Source organism: Narcine bancroftii, chromosome 8 (genome assembly GCF_036971445.1).
Source record: "Narcine bancroftii isolate sNarBan1 chromosome 8, sNarBan1.hap1, whole genome shotgun sequence".
In the NCBI taxonomy this organism is placed as follows: domain Eukaryota; kingdom Metazoa; phylum Chordata; class Chondrichthyes; order Torpediniformes; family Narcinidae; genus Narcine; species Narcine bancroftii.
The window spans coordinates 49,714,832-49,736,510 of record NC_091476.1 but is presented as its reverse complement, the minus strand read 5'-3'; the positions used below and the strand labels follow the sequence as shown (position 1 = coordinate 49,736,510).

The 21,679-nt window shown below is 43.2% G+C and overlaps 1 long non-coding RNA gene across 3 annotated transcripts; it reads right to left on the bottom strand.

Annotated features, from left to right (window-relative positions):
- Positions 1–7,324: 7,324 nt before the first annotated feature.
- Positions 7,325–20,132, bottom strand: LOC138740672 (uncharacterized). Of its 3 annotated transcripts, none has more exons than XR_011343109.1 (3): positions 19,279–20,132; positions 19,037–19,142; positions 7,325–7,371 (listed from the first exon to the last, which is right to left on the bottom strand). It is a non-coding gene; the product is annotated as an uncharacterized lncRNA (long non-coding RNA). The 3 variants fall into 3 exon arrangements; XR_011343107.1 differs by lacking the exon at positions 7,325–7,371 and adding an exon at positions 11,030–11,723; XR_011343108.1 differs by lacking the exon at positions 7,325–7,371 and adding an exon at positions 15,777–16,294.
- Between the last annotated feature and the right edge of the window lie 1,547 nt (positions 20,133–21,679).

The following is a 21,679-nucleotide window of genomic DNA, read 5'->3' as shown; positions in this document are numbered from 1 at the left end:
AGTGAAACACATACCTCTCGAAGGATTCATTTTTCTTTGGTAAACAGTGTTCAACAAACATTTGATAACCTTGTCAAACTTGCCCTGGTCATTTGCCTCGGCAAAAACAATGTGTTGAAAATATCTAGAGCTTTAGGTTTCGTCCAGTTTGCTATCAAGTTCAGCAGCTTGCAGATACAGCATGAATCCTTGTTTAAACAGCCTCCACTTGTGATCAATATGTCCAGTGCGTTTTACAGTGTCAGGAACTTTTAAACTCTCCATATTTTCTCTGCTGTTATTGACTGTTATTCACTGCATGGTGTGATGTTTCTTTCACTCCTGTGCACAGCAGCACACTTCTGCTGTTTCTTCCACTCCTGGCTGTTTCTTCCATTCCTGGTACCATGTGATATTTCTTTTTTTACAATTAAGACATTTGGGTTCTTTTTAAACAACTAGATTTATTAACTAAGCAAACAGCACTAAGGCAGAGTACACATAAACAAGACCTCATATGGAGGCATCCATCTTCAATCTACCCAAGATGCAACAGCATTCCCAAGATAAAACATTCCCCAGATGTCACACACTCCGTCTCCAACTCCTCCTGGTGGTTACACTCTATTACTACAACTGTGGCTCACTTTTTGGGAGATCAATATGAGTTTTTCACTCCTTGTTCAGTGCTGCATTTTACATCAGGTGCAAGACAGTAGCAACACCTTCAAACTGTTGTTCTAACTGGGTTAAAATATTCGCTGAGCTGCTCCAGTTCATCATTTTCTTGGGCAATTCAGGATATCGACCTCCCTATCGCATGAACATATAAAACAGCTGATCAGCGTGAAACATGTTCTATTCTATTTCTCTGTTCCTACTGCAGGAAGGCTTGTGTCTAAACTTTGGAGATAAATAGATCTTGGTGAAAACTGAATGGAACACTTCAATCACCCAAAATCTAAAGTAAATTCAAGGATTAAAAGTAACATAGCAATGATGTAACTTGTTGGGATTGGAATACCAGTGTTTAAATTAGCAATGGAAACTCAATTAAAAAGCATTGGTGCCTCAGCATCAGGGTTTATCCACTCTTGGTGAGCTGGGCGAGTGCAGTTTATATCTCTAATGCCCCATCCAATTCTCTGCTAAAATTAAGATGATAGCCAAAAATTACTGCAGAATCACATTCATACCTCTTGTTAATATTCTTAGTGCTGGGATGGGTGTTAAATGCTACAGGATCTCTAATTAAACATGCCATTGAAAGTGCCTGGTATGGGTACTGCTCCACCTAAGACCATAAGAAACTGAAGGGAGCTCAGGCCATCACACATAAGCCCCTCCCATCCCCTCACCCCTCCTCTCCATCAACTCCCACTGCCTTGGAAAAGCAGCCAAGATACTAAAAGACTCATTCCACCCTGGTCACACTCTCTTCATCCCCCCAGCAGAGAGGATAAAAGATACACAAGTGTGAGTTCATGCAACCACCAGATTCAAGGACAGTTTCTTCCAGCCATGATTAGACTCTGGAATGCACCTCACATGAGTAAAATCATGTTGCCTTTGCTCTGCCCTGATGACTATCCATAACTCTTTACTTCTGTAATGTTCTTTACTTGTACTAGGTATGAGATGTTTAGATGAACTACTCAGAAAAACTTTATCACCGTATTTTGGTACATGTGAAAATAAACTTCAACCCATGGCAAACACAGAACTGGAGCAACAAAGCCTGCTATGGATGGGAGAAAAACCAAAGGGGGCACTCCCCACACAATCCAGACAACTGAAAGGTGTATCGTGATCAAGTGACCAATGATCATATCAAGGCTGCAGATGGTGATTGGGCAGGCAGTGAGGTTTCCATTATCCTGAGTATTATTACCTGAGGTGAGCAGGCACTGTGAACAAGATATTAATGTGGACCTTCAAAATGATGTCTCATTGCTATCCAAACAAAATATCTTGGCAGATTACACCAGCAAGCTTCAATTTTAGCCAATGGAGTAGAAAATATGGCATTCCACATTGTGACACCATTAAGTAAATTCTCAGTGATTTCCATACAGGAGTTCCTTGCTTGACAAGCATTTGTTCACCTGGAAATGACCACTTGCACAACTTTACCTGGGTAAAATAATTTTCACCTGTGATTTACGAACAGGTTACTCGAGCCAACTTCCAGGCCTCGCCCTGGACTCAACAAAAGAGAGTGGACAGTTTGCAAGTCGGTAACACACTCTTTCACTGCCTTTTCTGTTCTCTCAGATTTCATCATATGAATATTTGCATATACTTTAAGCAAAGTACAAGTTCATTTGATAACACTTCAACCAAATCTGAAATTTGCTGTCTAATACCTGACAAAAAAAAAATTATGCATGACACAGAGCAATTTACTCCACAAATCAAACATATCCCCTATGCAAAGAAGTACAAGGTGAAATTTTTGATGAGTCAGTTTTAATAATGATCCAGTGCTAATTTTAGTAGCTGCACAAATGCCCTCAAATCTACTCTGCCAAGTCAATCTTATAACGAAGAAACAAACATTTAATCTATCCATTGCCCTGAAGAAACAGCAATGATGCAGAATTTTGGAGAGGTTTATCTGAACACCATGAGGTGGAAGTGTCTTCTGGGATGAACAGCCGAATTGAACCTGTGGAGTTTGTGCATGGCCACCGAGAGGGATATTTATGGTGGTAACTTTCCAAAAAATGTTCAATACCCCAACACTTGCAGATAGGATATTGCTAAATGGCAACTTTTGTACAAAAACTACAATAAAATGATTCCAGTATGGAAAGATATAATAAATATTCGCAGTTACAGTTAGTGCAAGAAAATAAAGTTCAGTGATTAAATAGTGCAGAAAGTTAGGGGTGCTTTGAACATTATTAATCAGTCTCTGACAGCGGTGCAGTGCTGCCGGAACACTGCCTTGGCACTTCACTGGGCCACTCCGGCACCTCACCAGGCCACTCTGGCGCCTCACTGGGTCACTCGGGCACGTTACCGGGCCACTTTGGAACTGCTACGGAAGCATTTTGGCACATTGTGGCAACAGAAGCAGAGACAGCTCCCCTGCACACCCCCCAGGCACATCCTCCCAGAACCCCAGCATACCCCACCCAACACCCACACCCTCAGCACTCCTGTTCTCAAGTCTCGACAAACCTAATCCTTTCATGACAGTTAATTCTATTTCGTAAATTATACATCGCCAAATACAAAATGGCAGCCACCCAGACCGGGTCTCACAAGACCTCCTTGTCGCTGTTTTGATGAGCTCCAGCACCTAAAATATTTACCACGGCACCCCTGGTCTCTGGCATTGAATTCCCTCAAGCAGAGAATGGAAAGGTGTGGTCGGCAAACTCAAGCATTTTAAGACGTCATTGTGATTCAAGAATACAAATTTGTCACTTGAAACCCAGTGGAAAAAGAACCATAGGGTTTCATGTGATGTAATGTATGTACTTTGACAATAAATTTGGACTGGCACGAGGTTAATCACGATCAACATAACTTGATCTCAATATTGTTGCAGTTTTCTTTGGCTTGGCTTCGCGGACGAAGATTTATGGAGGGGGTAAATGTCCACGTCAGCTGCAGGCTCGTTTGTGGCTGACAAGTCCGATGCGGGACAGGCAGACACGGTTGCAGCGGTTGCAGGGGAAAATTGGTTGGTTGGGGTTGGGTGTTGGGTTTTTCCTCCTTTGTCTTTTGTCAGTGAGGTGGGCTCTGCGGTTGCAGGACACACAATTCAATTCTGCAAGCCTTTGAATTGGGATGTGAGGTGGGAGGTGCCAAGGGCTCTGAAGACTTCCTGACTGTGTCGGAGGTTTGGATCTGGAGCTCAGGTTGCCGAAGGTTTTGACTGAAGTCTGCGCAGCTGCAGAGGCTGTGGGAGCGCTGGCGGCGAATCCACGGACACTCAGTGACTCTGGGAGGAAAATCTCTTTTGCTTCTCTTTCTCTGACTATAAGGGACACCAGGAAATTTCTGCTGATGGCTAATCAGTTTTGTGTGATATTACATCTGTTTTATTACATGACAATAAAGAAATCTTGGAATCCTGTCTGCTTGAATCTGAGAGAACTGTGAAGGTTGTGTGCCTATCAATGAGGAAGCAGCAGGTGTTGGCAAACAGAAATAAGAATGTGCGCGAACTGCAAATGGGCAACAGATAAAAATGAATTTGTGCCTTCCTGACACCTTTCCCAATCTGAATTCATACAGCTGCAGGGTGAAAGCAAGTTTGAAGTGAAAAAAAAAGTGAATTGATGGCTATTATATGTAAACAAGCTTCACCTCAGTTGCTACCCAGAACCTCCTGAACAATGAGAGGAATACAAAGGACAGCAGAGGCACAAAAGAGGCTCCAGGTGATGTGTCTGGTTGGTAAATACCAGCAAGAATCAGGCCTGATGACAAAATAATTAGAAAGGAATTGAAAATGAAAGTGAGGCAAAGAAGAAAAAGTGTATAAGAAATAATCAGCTGCCAACACAAATAAGAATCCATGTGTTTTATATTTTATAAATAGTGAAAGGGGAGTACATGGAAGAAGAAGGCCCATTCAGGACTAAAATGGGAACTTTTATATGTATGGTTAGGACAGTGTTAGCGTATACTAAGTAATTACCCTGCTTCTGCTTCACCAAAGAAATAGGAAAGGAGAATGGCTGAGATAAAGACAAGTTAAAAAAAATAATAGCGCAGAGGCATTGGAAAGATAGGCCAAATCTAGGTAAGTTCTCAGACTGGATGGGATATTTCCTTGAATATGAGGGAAGTGTGAAAGGAAATTAAGGGGGCGCTGACTGAAATGGTCCAAAGATGCTTAGATACGGGATGGCACTAGAGGATTGGAGAGTGGCTTATGTTACTCCCTGGTTCATCGAGGAGAATGAGGTAGCGCCAGGCCTATCGCTTTAACCTCAGTGGTGGAAAAGGTTTCAGAAAAATTGATCTGGGACAATTTGTCCATTCCAGACAAGTTGTCCACTGGTCTTGTCCCATTTTCCTTCATTTTGTCCACCATGAATGTTTCTCTTCAGTATGTTTTTTAAAAAGTCATAATCATACCTACGGCCACAGCTTCCTCTGGCAGTTTGTTCCATTCACCCACCCACCCTCTGTGCAAAAATGTTATCCCCCAGATTCCTTCTGAATCTTTCCTTTCACAACTTGAAATTATGTCCTCTAGTTTTAACCTTCCCTACCCAAAGGAAAGACTATGTCTATCCACCTTATCTATGATTATTATGTACAGCAGCCTTCTATGTCCCAACCTAACCTACCTCTCCTTTTAACTCAAGGCCTACAGTCCAGGAAAGATCATTGCTGATTTTACTTCTTGTACTCTTCCTAGTATAATGGCTTCTTTCATAAAGCGAGGTGATCAAAACCGCACCCAATACTCCAACTGTGGTCTCACCAGTGCCTTGCACAACCCTTGGTAAAGGGTATCAGCTCGAGACATTAACCATACTTTTTTCTTCCACTGATGCTGCTTGACCTGTTGATTTCCTCCAGTAAATAGTGTTTAGTTCAATGCCCTGGCCAATGAAGGCAAGTATGCCAACTGCCTCCTTCACTGTCCTGGGTACTTCTCAGACATGTTGAGGCAACAGATAGTGTTGGAGAGGGTGATGTAGATCAGTAGTTTTCAAACTACCCCCAAAACTCAAGAAATCCCTCTGCCATTAGTGCTCTGTGATTGGTAAGGGATGTGAGTGGGAAGGTTGAGAACCACTGCTCGAGACCCAATTGTTACTGAAATATTTGGCTTGAGAAAAATTGTCATTCGCCCCTTTCCTTTGGAGTTCTGAAACCATGCACATAACGAGTCAATGAGGGACGGTTAAAACAGTGGTTTTCAAATTTTTTCTTTCCACGCACATCCTATCTTGAGCAATCACTTATGACATAGAGATTACTTAAAGTGGAATGTGAGTTCGGGGGGGGGCGGAGTTTGAAAACCACTGATGTAGATGATGTAGTGCACATCATTTTCCAGAAGCCTTTTTATAAAGTGTCCTTTATAAGATTAGTGGCAAAGTTACACATTGTGAAAAAGGGACTTTGGTAGCCGGACATAATAAATTGTCAGAGTAACGGTCTATTGGGAGTGATGATGATGAAGGTGATTCCACAGCGACCATTGTTTTTTTAAATCTCTATGAATGGTAAAGTTTGGGTTACAAGCCACCAATTCTAACTCTGCAGATGATACAAAACCTTTAGGATTGTAAGCTGCAGAGAGGATAGTGATGGATTGCAAAAATTAACAGGCTAATGAAAGGTTAAAGGTTCCGTTATTGTCATGTAAAACGACATTTAAAATGTAACTTACATGAAATTTTTAAACTTTGTCTACCATAAGGAAGACAGAGAGTCACCACTTTGTCCAGCACCCCTCACATCAGATTCTTGGTCTGCTGCAGAGAAATATTCTTCTTTTCTTCTTTGGCTTGGCTTCGCGGACGAAGATTTATGGAGGGGTATGTCCACGTCTGCTGCAGGCTCGTTGGTGACTGACAAGTCCGATGCGGGACAGGCAGGCACGGTTGCAGCGGTTGCAAGGGAAAATTGGTGGGTTGGGGTTGGGTTTTTCCTCCTTTGTCTTTTGTCAGTGAGGTGGGCTCTGCGGTCTTCTTCAAAGGAGGTTTCTGCCCGCCGAACTGTGAGGTGCCAAGATGCACGGTTGCAGGCGAGATCAGCCCACTGGCGGTGGTCAATGAGGCAGGTACCAAGAGATTTCTTTAAGCAGTCCTTGTACCTCTTCTTTGGTGCACCTCTGTCTCGGTGGCCAGTGGAGAGCTCGCCATAGGACACGATCTTGGGAAGGCGATAGTCCTCCATTCTGGAGACGTGACCCATCCAGCGCAGTTGGGTCTTCAGCAGCATGGATTCGATGCTTGCGGACTCTGCCAGCTCGAGTACTTCGATGTTGGTGATGAAGTCATTCCAATGAATGTTGAGGATGGAGCGGAGACAGCGCTGATGGAAGCGTTCTAGGAGTCGTAGGTGATGCCGGTAGAGGAACCATAATTCGGAGCCGAACAGGAGCGTGGGTGTGACAACGGCTCTGTACACGCTAAGGTGATGCATTTTGTATAGAAAAATAAAGAATAAAGTATGCAGATCTAAAGGGGGAAGGGGGGGGTGGTGCAGAGGGTCCTGGGGTTATGAATGCACAAATCATTGAAAGTAACAGGCAAGTTGAGAAACGTGTTAATGAGCTACACAATGATCAATTCAGAGTATAACAGCAGAGGCCATTTTTAGATTTCAGATTTATTTTATTGTCAGAGTGCATATCTTAAATATACAACCCTGAGATTCTTTTCCCTGCAGGCTCGGCAGAATTACCACCTATTGGTAGAGCAAAAAAAACCTGTTACACCATGTATGCATGTAAACAAATAAAGAACTGTAAACAGTGAATGTAAACAAACTGACTGTGCAATAGAGAGAATAAAAAAGGAAAATGAATCAAGTGCACAAGTAAGAGTCCTTAAATGAGTCTCTGATTGAGTTTGTCATTGAGAATTCTGATGGTGGTGGGGTAGCAGATGTTCCCAATCCTGGTGGTGTGAGTCTTGTGGTATCTGTACTTTTTAATCAAACAATTGTACTGTGTCCAGTTCTGGTCCACCATATTATTTTGAAAGGATATGAAGGAAATAAATGAGGACCCAGAAAAGGTTTATGAGAATGAGGATTAAGGACAGAGACTGGAAGGCCAGAGGTCCCAGTGAGGATCAAAGGAAAGGCTTGGTTTTCGAGGAATATTGGAAATTTGATTAGGAGAAAAAGGGAGGTGTACAAGAGGTATAAACAGCAGGGAGCTGAGAATTTGAAGGAGGACTAAAAGGAGTGTAAAAGGAATCTTGAGAAAGAAATTAGAAAGGCCAAAAAAAGGCACGACGAGGCTTTGGCAGACAGAGTAAAAATAAATCCAAAGGGTTTCTATAGGTACATTAAAAGAAAAAGATTAGTGAGGGATAAAATTGGACCCCTTGTAGATAGCGAGGGTAGGGTGAGTGAGAAGTCAGAGGAAATGGGGGAAATTTTGAATGATTTCTTTGCCTCGGTATTCACTAGGGAAAAAAATATTGAACCAGTTGAAGTAAAGAAAAATAGTGGGGAGGTCATGAAGCATATAAGGATAACCGAGGAGGTAGTGATGGCTGTGTTGAAAAAGATAAAGGTGGATAAATCTCCGGGATCAGACAAAATATTCCCAAGGACACTCAGGGAGGCTTGTGGACAGATAGTGGAGCCATTAACAGAGATATTTAGGATGTCACTGGCCACGGGGGTAGTGCCAAAGGATTGGAGGGTGGCGCATGTGGTTCTGTTGTTTAAGAAAGGGTCCAAATGTAAACCTGGGAATTATAGGCCCGTGAGCCTGACATCTGTGGTTGGTAAGTTGATGGAAAGTATTCTGAGCGATGGTATTTACAAATATTTGGAGGTACAGGAATTGATAGGGAGTAATCAGCATGGTTTTGTCAGGGATAGATCATGCTTGACAAACCTGATTGAGTTTTTCGAGGGGGTTACAAAAAAAAGGTTGATGAAGGGAAAGCTGTGGATGTTGTCTATTTAGACTTTAGTAAAGCTTTTGACAAAGTTCCCCCCAGGAGGTTAGGGAAAAAGGTGGAGGAATTAGGTATAAATAAGGAGGTAGTGAAATGGATTCAGCAATGGTTGGATGGGAGGTGTCAGAGAGTAGTGGTAGAAAATTGTTTGTCCAATTTGAGGCCGATGACTAGTGGAGTTCCTCAGGAATCGGTCCTGGGTCCACTATTGTTTGTTATACATATTAACGATCTGGAAGTAGGGGTGGAGAATTGGATAAGCAAATTTGCGGATGATACAAAGATTGGTGGTTTTGTGGACAGTGAGGAAGATTACCATAGATTAAAAGCTGATTTAGGAAGGCTGGAGGTGTGGGCTGAGAAATGGCTGATGGAATTTAATACAGATAAGTGTGAGGTGTTACATTTTGGAAAGGCAAAACTAAATAGGTCATATGCATTAAATGGAAGGCTATTGAGATGTGCAGAGCAACAAAGGGATTTAGGAGTGATGGTAAATAGTACCCTCAAGGCTGATACTCAGGTAGATGGTGTGGTGAAGAAGGCATTTGGAATGTTGTCCTTCATAAATCGGAGTATTGAATTCAAGAGTAGGGAGGTTATGATGAAATTGTACAAGGCATTGGTGAGGCCAAATTTGGAGTACTGTGTACAGTTTTGGTCACCAAATTATAGGAAAGATATAAACAAAATAGAGAGAGTTCAGAGAAGGTTCACGATAATGTTGACAGGATTTCAAGGTTTGAGTTACAGGGAAAGGTTGTGCAGACTAGGGCTTTTTTCTCTGGAGCGTAGAAGATTGAGGGGGGACTTGATAGAGGTGTTTAAGATTTTAAAAGGGACAGACAGAGTAAATGTGGATAGGCTTTTTCAATTAAGAGTGAGGGAGATTCAAACTAGAGGGCATGGTTTAAGATTGAAGGGGGAAAATTATGAGGGGAACATGAGGGGAAATTTCTTAACACAAAGGGTGGTAGGGATGTGGAATGAGCTTCCGGCAGACGTGATTGAGGCGGGATCATTGGTTACATTTAAGGTTAGACTGGATAGTTACATGGAGAGGAGAGGACTGGAGGGGTATGGACCAGGTGCTGGTCAGTGGGACGAGGAGGGTGGGGATTTGTTACGGCATGGACTAGTAGGGCCGAACTGGCCTGTTCTGTGCTGTAAGTGGTTATATGGTTATATAAGTAGGGAGATGGGGTCAAGGGCGATCTGGTATGTTAAAAAAAATGTTCAGGGGTCGGGGGCAGAGTGGAGAATGGGAGGCAGATGACAGAGGAGTCGAGAGTAAGAGATCACAGGAACAAAATAAAAGGGAAAAGTGTTGAGTGTGACATGAGAGAAAACATTTTATGCATCTTGGGTTGGTATGTGTAAATGCACTGCCTGGAGATATGGTGGAGGGAGGCTGCCTGGTAGTCTGCAAGAGGGAGTTGAACCAATATACCAGACACATAGCATGGTTACAGGCCATTTCAGCCACAAGCCTATGCCGCCCAATTACACCCAATTGACCTACACCCCCGGTACGTTTTGAACGGTGGGAGGATCCCTGGGGAACAGACACAGGGAGAATGTACAAACTCTTTACAGACAGTGCGGGATTTGAACCCCGGTCCCAGTTTGCTGGGTGCTGTAATGGCGTTGTGCTAACCACTTCACCAATGATCACGTGGTCATCTTCACCAGTGTTCAGAAGATGAATAATTTCCAACTTTCCTGTTAGAACTGTTGACTATACTTCGATGGTGGTAGAGTGATGAGTGATCTAAGACATTAGCTTTTATTTTTCTTTCTCATGCAATCTCAAGATACATACTGTTATTGCAGAAGCATGCGATTCTTGATCTTTAACTGGTTAAATGAAAGACAGATGATCTGATAACCACATCATTTATTATTGAATTGTGGTTAAGTGAATATAGTAATTTCTCTAATTTATTTCTCATATTGCCTTACAGCAGGAGGCCATTTGGCCCATCGGTTCTATATCAGCCCTCAGGTCCACTTCCCTATTTATTTCTCTGTAATCTATTCTCACTCATATACTCCCATCAATATCTCTGCCATTCACCTGCATTGGTGATAATTTACCTACCACCAAGTCTTTGGCATGAGGGAGAGGCAACTGGAAAGCCCAGAGGAACCTCATTCTGTTAAAGGTAGAGATCAGGATTAAACTTAGGTCACTGGAACTGCATGTCAACAGCACAAAATTTTAAAATCTACTTCAAACAGATTTTTCATAACCTCACATACGGATGATTAGGAATTTCTATTGTTGGGTTTTGTCCTTGCCCAATTTGTACAACCTGAATGAGAATTATTGCTGTGTGAACTCATTGGAACATCTGGACACTGTGCTGAACATTGTGTGTACAGCAATAAATGCGTGGCCACTGCAATAAATACACATCTGGAATGCACTCACAAAACTGCTGCTATTTTCCGTAAAAGGCATGAAGGTGGTTTAATGCAAGGTCTCTCTAACCCCATGAGAGAATTATTAGAATTGCTCGGTCATCAGATTTCTGTGCAACTCATTCCACGTTTGCCTGTATTTGTTCATCCAATAATTCTATAAAACAGCAGCTGGACTAAAACGGAATATCATCTGCTACGGTCTCAATGCCTTCAGAATTCAAGAGGCCATCATCAGGGGTGCAATGCTAACTTTTTAGGGGTCAGACCTCACAAAACACTGACAAGGAGGTGCTGGAGCCATCCCGAGGTGCTGGAGCGGAGCTCCAGTTAGCTCTGGCAGCCCTGCGCCCCTGGGTGGCCGATGGCATATGTGAGCAGTAGCACAAAGCTCAGCTTCCGTCAGGGATGTGCAGTGGATTAGAACTGCAGGAGAACCGACATCCTGATTGTGGAGACAGAGGAGGTCCCAGATGAGCAACGATGAAGATGGTAGAAATTTAAGGCAGCCGACAGTGTTGTTAGTTGAGCCGGTGCCCCACCACTCCAATGATCTGGTTTTAACCCAGATAACAGGTGCTATCTTCCTATGACCGCATGGATTTCCTCTGAGTTCCTCACATTCCCCAGAGATACTCAGGGTGAAAGGTTAACTGCCCACTTTAAATTGTCACACCTGTAACTGAGTGGTAGAATCTGGGAGGGTGGGGGAGGGGGAAAGGGGAGTGGGTTGATGGGAACGTGTGGAGAATATAAGATTCAGATTTTAGATTTATTGTCAGAGTACATACATGACATTGCATACAACTCTGAGATTCTTTTTCCTGCGGGTGAGGCAGAATTACCTCTTATTGAGAGTGCAAAAAAAAAACTGTACACAATGTAATCATGTAAACAAATAAAGAAATATATACAAATTGTGCAACACAGAGAAAACAATTAATAAAGTGCAAAAGTAAGAGTCCTTAAATGAGTCCCTGATTGAGTTTGTTGTTGAGGAATCTGATGGTGAAGGGGGAGCAACTGTTCCTGAACCTGGTGGTGTGAGTCTTGTGGCACCTCGATTTCTTTCTTTCCTGATGGTAGCAGCAAGAACAGAGTGTGTGCTGGGTGGTAAGGGTCTTTGATGATTTCTGCTCCTCTCCAATGGCAGATGTTCTCAATAGTGGGAAGGGTTTTTCTGTGGTGTCTTGGGCTATGTTCACTATCTTTCACAGGACTTTACATTTGAGGTATTGGTGGCCCCATACCAGGCTGTGATGCAGTCGGTCAGTGCACTTTCCACCACATATATGTAGAAATTTGACAGAGTTTCTGATGTCATCAAAACCTCGGGAAACTCCTAAGGAAGTAGAGGCGCTGACGTGCTTTCTTCAGGATGCCATTTGGGTCCAGGAAAGATCCTCCAAGATAGTGACTCCCAAGAACTTAATTTGCTCACCCTCTCCACCTCTGATCCCCTAATGATCACTGGATCATATACCTCTGGCTTTCCCTTCCTGAAGTCAACAATCATCTCCTTGGTATTAGTTCAGAGAGTGAGCAAGGACTTGGTTGATAGGCCATAGAGCTGGTCTCTGTGCTGATTGACTCTCTGGTTCTCAATTAGAAAATGAAGAGGATTTTGAAACTGGATTTCTCCATCTGTTTTGCTGACACATCATTGTGTGAAGTGCTCATTTGAAATCATGTTCCCCTAAAAAAAGATTTGCAAACCAGTGTGCAGCATTGCTGAGGTGCTTTCCACCCAAGCAGATACATTAAAAGATGACCGATGCAGTTTTGGAGGGGTTACTCCTGATTTATAGAGCTGTTCCCACTTGTTCTCCTGCCCAACCTCTGTGGCAGCTAGGCAGCTAGGCAGCAGTAGCAAACAACCTTGGCTGCCATATACAAACTTGCTGGAGAAACCCTACAGACTATGTAGCATCCACAGGAAGTAAAGAGTAACTAATGTTTCAGGCCTGGGGTAACCAGGCTAAGGGCCTGGGCCCGAAATACTGCTTATCCCATACTTCCTCTGGATGGTGCATGATCTACTGAGTGTCTCTTGCACTTTGTGCATTGCACTCAACCTACTTGTTTGAACCACCTTGGCTGCTGATGTGGGAGACGGCAAGGTTCCCTGCATGTATTCACCAGGATTGATAGTCTACGGGCAATGAAGCAACGTCGGCAAAGACAGCACAGCATAAATAAGTGCACCTAAAACTTTGTCTTTTAAAGCAAGCAGACGTGAACACAAACACACTCACATTCACACATAAATATACACACACATGAATGCGTGCGACGCACACCAATGAGACACCCATTGAACGAGTTCCTCAGCAGACTCACCAGCTCTCATAAAACAGATTCGCAAAATAACTTTCCAATAAATTGAGTTAAAATACACTTATTGCAGACATGTCATCAGTGAACCATGTGATCACAATGAACCAGCTGGTATATTGATAGAAAACTGAGATATGATGGAGCAGATTCTTTCCTTGCTTTCTCACAAGTGCTGGACTCCAGAGGGCTAAACAGGCCGGACCTCTAGCCTTCCTCTGCGCCTGATGCCAATGATCTGTAACTATCCCTCTCCCCCTCAATAGTAAATTTAAATTTTAAAATTTAGACATGTAGCATGGTAACTGGCTATTTCAGCCCAGTTTTAACCTGTGCTACCCAATTTACACCCCATTAACCTACAAACCTGGTACGTTTTTGAATGGTGGAGCCCATGGAGAAAACCCACGCAAATACGGGAAGAACATACAAACTTCTTATAGACAGCGTGGAATTCGAATCCTAGTCCAGTCCCGATTGCTGGCACTGTAAAGACATTGTGCTAACCACTACGCCAACTGTAAGTGGGAAGCTTCTTCCCAAAACAGGTGAAGGTTTCTCAGGTGGATATTAGTTGCCCAGAAGGGAGACCCAGTCACCTATTCCATCATCTGCCTTGATTTGTACATGCAGCAAATGAAGAAATTGGCCTTAGTGAATCTGCGAGTTGACCTCTTGTGTGAACCTGCTGATAGAATCTTTAATGTATCCGAGGAAAGGGATTGTGAGGGGAACAATAACTGCTTTTGGCAATGGGAAGGAATCTTGTCTGCTTGTTGAGGAGCTCCTATGGAAGAGTGAAGAATTGGCCAGGGTTGAGGAGCTATCTCTGATTCAACAGAGCCACATGCCATCAATGTGTCCTCCCTTTTTCCAGCAGTGTGGACTGACAGATACAAGTACGAGGTAGGTTAGCCAGGTTTAAGGAATAGGTCTACATCAGTTCCACTTTTGTGGGGGGCTGTGTAGCTTTGTGATGCACTGAGCTGTTACTGTCATACAAGACCATTGATCATTAATTTTCATTGAAAAGGTGGTGGTGAGCTGCTTTTTGTATTCAACTGTCCTCCTGTTGAAGATGGTTCTGTTGGGCAGGGTGTTCCATGATTTAGATCTGATGACAACAAAGAGCCAACAACTGTATTCACATTACAACAGTGTCATTAGTTGTGCAGATAGACCACTTGGCTCCATTCAGAACCAATCTTCTCCATGGCAGATTGAAGCAAGATGGCTTCATTGTTGAGCAGCATATTTATTAAAAGTTTATTTTTAAATCTCTATGGACGGAGTGCCTGGGTTGATCCTCACACAAACATCCTCCATGTGCTGAACATCTGTCTGGGGAACAATATTGGCCTTTCCACAAATCCATAGCACACAAAGTGCAGAAGCAGGCCACTTGCCCCATTTAGTCTGTGCTGAACCAATTTTCTGTCAGTCCCAATGACCTGCACCCAGACCATGGTCCTCCATACTGCTCCCATCCAGTATTAACTGAATGTAGTGGATTTGAGACAGTAAAGAAAGAAGAGGGGTAAGAAACGAGTGGAGAAAAGGATACAGCAATAGTGCGATATATTTATAGACACTGAATTACAAAAGTCTGCTGTTTGCTTTCTGTCTCACAGAAATATGAAGACATGTTGATTCAGTCTGAAGGAATGTTTGGAAAATACCTTTGCCAGATGAACTGATGGTCTCCATGTTGTTAAACTTTGATTTGGACACTAAACCTACACATCCTTTTGAAATTGTAATTCCAGTAAATAAGTATTAACATTCCCAACAGCTTTAATCTTTAGAACTGAAACTTCAGGGCGTGTGAGCAAGGAAGTGAATTGGCAATATTTTTTTTTCTCTGAGTTGCCTGAGCAAGTTGTTCAGAAGGCCCCAAAGCCTTTAACTGGTGCACCGTTTTCAAATTCCTCTGAATTTGAAGGAGAGAAAAGGCCAGGAGGAGCCGCGATACCTTGATGGTGATGTGTGGGAAGGGGGAATACTTATTTTCTCCCCCACAGTGCAGACTTTGGGATAACTCACCATGTTAAAGTCCCCAGTTATGCCTGCAATGAAAGGACACCTAACATATCTATACACCCAGCTGGTGGGAAATGTTGAGAAAAACCATACAAGATGATGCAAAACATTTCATTTTCTTTACATTTTAAAAAAATTTAAATCAACAGGCAATTCTGTCCCATGAGCCCGTGCTACTTCAGTGCAACCATGTGACCAATTAACCTGCTAACCCTGTATCTCTTTGGAGTGTGGGAGGAAACAGCAGCACCTGGAGGAAACCCACACAGATACATAGAGAACGAATAAACTTCTTACAGAGAGTGCTGGATTCGAACCTGGGTCTCTGGTATTGCAATAGTGTTGTGCTAACCATTGCACTGACTGTGCCAGCTCTTATTAAATTATTTAATTCCCACATTGAAACAGGACTATTCACAAACAATACCATGCAGCCATCTGATAAAAAATGGGTGCTTCAGTTCTAGAAGCTCTCTAACTCTCATTAAAAAAAATCCTGAAACACCCACTAGGTTAGGAAGTATCTGAGGAGAGATAATCAAAGTCAGTATTCAAGGTCAAAGACCATTCATCTAACCTTTCCACAAGTGCTGCCCGACCTACTGAGTTTCTCTTGTGTTTACTGTTTCTGCTTCAAATTTCCTGCAACTGTTTTTTTTCCCTTCAATGATCCACATTTGACTGGTATGCAAGTGTTGGTCCGGATTTGGCTGAGGACAGATGGCAGCTCAGCAGTTGTGCTCCTATCTGACATATGTGGAAGGCTGAGATTGCAAATATTGGGTCTAGATCTTCAGTAGCCAGACCCTGGTCAGCTGCAAAGCCTCACGCACCTGGCCTCTGCTGTGGGGATGAGCCAGAAAAAGCCTCACTCAACAAACAGCTGAGAGCTCCTGCAAAGATGAAAAATCACTCTCTGTCATTAGTCAAAGGTGTCCCAATTGAATGCTTCACTATATATAAAAAAAAACAATAGAATAAAGCCCTGGTATCCAGCATCAATGGGGATTTGCAAATGCTGGATAAGTGTATTTTCCAGTTGCTTGAGACTTACTCTTACAATGTCTAATAAATTAAGAGTAAACTGTTTGAAAGACAAAAATACAATATGGCATGTACGAGAAGGGAAGACTGGCCTGTTTCTTTGCTGTAATTGTTATATGGTTACTTACACTGAACTAACTTCACTTGCATGAATATATAAAACTTAAGGTATTTTACATTATTTTCAGTCACATTCTTTGAAAACATTTAACCATCGCTGCATCTGCAGTTTCTTCCCCCTCTGCAGAGCTGCCCAAAAGATGAACAATAACATTATAAATAATTATTGTTTCATGAATATGGGGGTCTCATATGGTTAGAGTGAGCAGCTCCTTTGGTCGTTCAGCACTCTCACTGCCTGTGGGAATAAGCTGTTGCTCAGCCTGGTGGTGCTGGCTCTGATCCTCCTGTATCTCTTCACTGATGGGAGAAGCTGAAAGATGCTATGAGCAGGGTGGAAGGTGTCCTCAAAGATTTTGTGTGCCCTCTTAAAACAATGATCCTAGTAGATCACTTCGATGGGTAGTTGGGGGGGGGGGGGGAGAAAGGGAGGTTCCAGTCATCCTCTCTGCCAATCTTATGGTCCTGTGGATTGATTCCGATCCATTCCTCTGCATCAACCGTACCAAACTATGATGTAGCCGTCCAGGACATTCTCGATGGAGATCCTATGGAAGGTTGACATAATGGTGGCCAGTAGCCTTGCCTACTTCAGTCTTCTCAGGAAGTGCAGTCACTGCTGTGCCTTTGTGACAAATGAAGAGAAGTTGAGTGTCCATGATAGATCACTAGTTAAGAGAACTCCAAAAAACATGGTGCTCTCCACCCTCTCTACTGCATTTTCTTCCTCTTCTCTGCAGTGCGACTCATCGTTGTTGCCGATGAGGCTAACGACTGTTGTGTCATCTGAAGACTTGATGACACTGTTGGAACTGGATCTGGCAGTGCTTTCGTGGGTCAGCATTGTGAACAGGAGCAGGCTGAGCACACAGCCCTGAGGTGCTCCAGTGCTCAACATTCTGCTACTTCCCCAGACTACTGTGGTCTTTCCATTAGGAAGTCCAGGATCCAGCTGCAGAGACAGGTGTTGAGTCCCAGCACGGACAGCTTCTCCACCAGCCTCTGGAGAATTAACATATTAAACATTGAGCTGGTCAATGAACAGACACCTGGCATATGAGGTGTCGATCTTCAGGTGGGCCAAGATAGAGTGAAGCAACAAGGCGATAGCATCGTCTGGTAGAATGGTTTCTTCTAATAGGCGAACTGAAATGGGTCCAGTGTCTCTGGGAGGTGTGCTTTGATGTGTTCCATCACCAGATACTCAAAGGATTTCATTATGGTGGAGGTCAGTTCCACAGAGCGGTAGTCTTTGAGGCTTGTTATGAAGGTACTGTCTTGAACCCTGCAGTGAAGTGTTGAAGATGTCCGTGAAGAACTCCGTTAATTGGCCTGTGCACTCCTTCAGTACATGACCAGGTATGTTGCCTGGTCCCATTGCTCTGTGGGGGTTCACCTTGGATAGGGTTCTCCTCAACTGGGCTGTAGCTATGTAGGGAGCCCCATTCATCAGGGGAACATGAACCTTCCGTTGGCATCATTCTGTTTTTCTCATCAAACTGTGCATAGAATGTGTTCAGTTTGTCCGGAAGGGAGGCTTCCTTGTCCTTAATTCACAAGGCTGACTTGTGATCCATTATAGTCTTGATCGCTTGCCACATGCACGTCTTGTCGCCAGTTTTGCACAGCTGTTTGTGGATTGTCTGTGTATATCCCCACTTTGCCTTCCAGATTTCACGGGAGAGTTCAACCCTGGCTGATTTCAGTGCCATCCTATCCCCTGTCCTGAAGGCAGCTTCATGAGCTCTGAGAAGGGCCCTGACTTCTGCATCCAACCATGGTTTCTGTTAGCTCTGTTTGTGAAGCATTTGATCTTGATTACATCATCAATGCACTTGCTCATGTAGCCAGTCACTGAGCTCGAGTACTCCTCTATGCTTATGTGACCGTTGTAGGTGGTTGCCTCCCTGAAACAGCTCCAGTCTATGGTCTCAAAGCAGTCCTGAAGTCCTACTGTGTCCCCCCACCCCATCCCTAACCCCAGCCTCACCTTCATCTCCCTGCAAACTGACCTAGTTTGCTTTGCCAGCGGTCAGATATGTGATCTGAGTAACCAAGACAGGGGCAAGGTGCAGCCTTGTACAGACCAGGGATGTTGGTGCACACCTGATCCAGGGTGTTCTCCCCTTTTGTGGTGAAGTTCACATGCTGTTGAAACCGTTTTCAGGTTGGTCTGATTGAAGTCATCAACAACCAGCATGTCACCATCAGGGTGGGAAGACTGGGCTTTGCATGTGGCACTGATAAGGAGACACTTGAAGAGAGTCACCCCGACAGTGAGCAGCATCAACCAGCTCTGCTTCCTGGTTTCACACAACTTTAATCGAACAGCCGTGATGAGCAAAGCACAACCAAGCCCCCCCCCCCCCCCCCAGCCTTGCTGGCTGAATAGTTGCTTCTATCTTCACCAAAGGTTTATGATACATCAGAGAACATTTACTTTTACTATTTAAATTTTATGTATTTTTTACCTGTTATTTCATTGTTATTTATCTTAATTTTAATTTATTTTCCTTGATTATTTTGCTGGTTGTTTGAAGCTGCTGATTACTTGAATTCCAGATATCAGGGGATTTCCTGCTTATAAAAAAGAAATAATTAACACCTTTTAAAAATTAGAACACTTCAAAGAGAAGAAGAAAAAGAATGAACAAAAACCACTTAAATATTTCACAGTTACAGTAAACAGAGATAATTGAAGTGAGGCACTTACTTCATTGCCATCTTTCTGGCTCATAGTCGCAAATGAACACAGATGCTCTACCACAGCTCTGAGTAGATTCTCTTTTGATTTCCATCAAGTTTACGTTGCGTATGTGAAGTCCAGCAGGAGCAAAACGAGGCATTTGCTGGTGGAATGGCTGAGAAATCTCAGGATTTCATCCTGGAGATATGCATGCACAAAGTCCCAAACTGGGTACTTAGCTGGGTAAGGATCAGCCATTCTAATGTGGCCACATTTCGCAACGTGTGGCCGGTGATCCTTGGGCTTGTTCCAGGTGGTCCCCAGCGATGCCACAATATAACCTCCAGATTCCATTTATGGCCATGCGGCCAACAAAAATCTTCTGCAAAGGCAAACATGGTCACCACATAATACCGCACCATTATTAAAACAAGAAAGAAGCAGAGCGTCCCTTCATTCACATCGAGCGGCCGTAGATCTCGCTGCCTCCTCCAGCCCTCCCATTACATAGATGCATTGCTTTAACTTGGTGCTGAAGTTGAAAATGCGAGTGTTGTACTTGCAGTGGGGGAAATACCAAATGCGTGTTCCTCCCCATCAGCTCCCTCCACCTTCCAGTGTCAGTGATTCTCATCATCACCAGCAGGGCCGCACCATTGCAACACTGCAGTGATCTCAGAGGCTGCAGGAAGGAAGTCAAGGAAATCCAGATTTCATGAGAACACAGACTGGGATCAGGGCAGGCCTGGATTAACCATTAATCAAAATAAGCCCATGCTTAAGGCACCAAAGGAAGGGGTGACCACAGAGTTTTTTCCAATGCCAGATTGTAGCGGGTCGAATGACTCAAAGACTTGTTGACTCAAACCAAGGCTTTTATTAGGTCGACAGGTCCAGACTGACCTGGGTCTGGTGAGGAGCAGCCCTTTATGACCTGTCAGTAGGCATGGCTACGGCTCTCAGCCAATCACTGCTACTATATCTAAATATATACAAACATATACATTGGTGATAGTATCCTGTACTATCACATGGATTAAATATAACACATAGGATATATTTAATAAAGTTCTGGGGTCTGGTCTGAAATAAAATTGAATTTCTAATCTATTATTTCACCTTCAGGACTTATCGAGTCTTAATGTCTTGTCAGTTGGACAATGAAAGGATTGAGGGGGGAACCATTGTTGGCCTGGGCCTAGGGCATCAGTTGGCCTGGACCGGGGAGAACACGTGAAAGGGTAAAGGGTAAAACACAAACACCTCTGATATCATTATCAGGTCATTAAATTGTATATTTGTTGATAAGAAAAATACAAAAATTCTTTAAAAATTTTCTTACCGAGACAGAGCTCCAGTCCCCCCCCCCCCGCCCCCCCCCCCACACCCATCCCTTTGGTGGTCCGTTGGCTTGTTATAGGTGGTACACGGCAAGTAAAGGAAGGCTTAAGGAGGCCTATGGGTGGAAAATGTTGAGGAACACTGAGGTGTTTTCTAATCAGTTCCAGGCCATAATAATTAAAAAACTCACAATGATTTCAGCTCAAATTTAGCAGTAATGAAATGACTGCCCAAGCAGTTTGGTTACTTGCTTCTGTTCACACATCCATTTCCTGGCTGTAATTAATTTGATCTTTTTTACAACAGAACCTTAAATACAGAACCTTACTGTATAACACAGGCCCTTCAGCCCATGATATTCTGCTGACCCATGTAGACCTACTCTTTAACAATCTAACTTTTCCCCACCTCACTAACTATAACTTTTTATTTTTCTTACTATCACTCCCAACAATGCATTCCAGGCACCCACCCCTCTCTGAGTAAAAAGATTATCTCTGGCATGTCATCTAATCGTTCCTTCACTCATCTTAAACAGGTATTCGCTATTATCGCCCTAGGAAAAAGGTGCTGGCAGTCCGCTAGGATCCTCAGAATCTTGCATACTTTTATTAAGCAACTACTCATCCTTCTTCACTCCAATGGGGAAAAGCCCAGCCCTGTCAACCTCATTTCACATGACACATTTTCCAATCCACACATCCCCGTAAACCTCCTTTGCACCCTCTCCAAAACATTTACATGCTTTCTGTAATGAGGTGACTAGAACTGAGCACAATACTCTATGTGTGGTCTATCCAGTGTTTTATAGAATTGCAACATTACCTCATTGCTCTTGAACTCAATCCCCTGATTAATGAAGGTCAACACACCACCTGATCAACTTGAATGGCAATGTTGAGGGATCTATGGACTCCAAGATCTCTCTTTTCAGAATTTATTGTCGTGAACAAGTCATGAAATTCGGTGTTTTGCGGCAGTGTTATAAAGCACATATTCATCATAACCATCTTATGACATTACTATAAAAAAACTCATCTTATGGCATTACTATACAAAAAATATAAGTGTACAAAAAGTCAGGCAG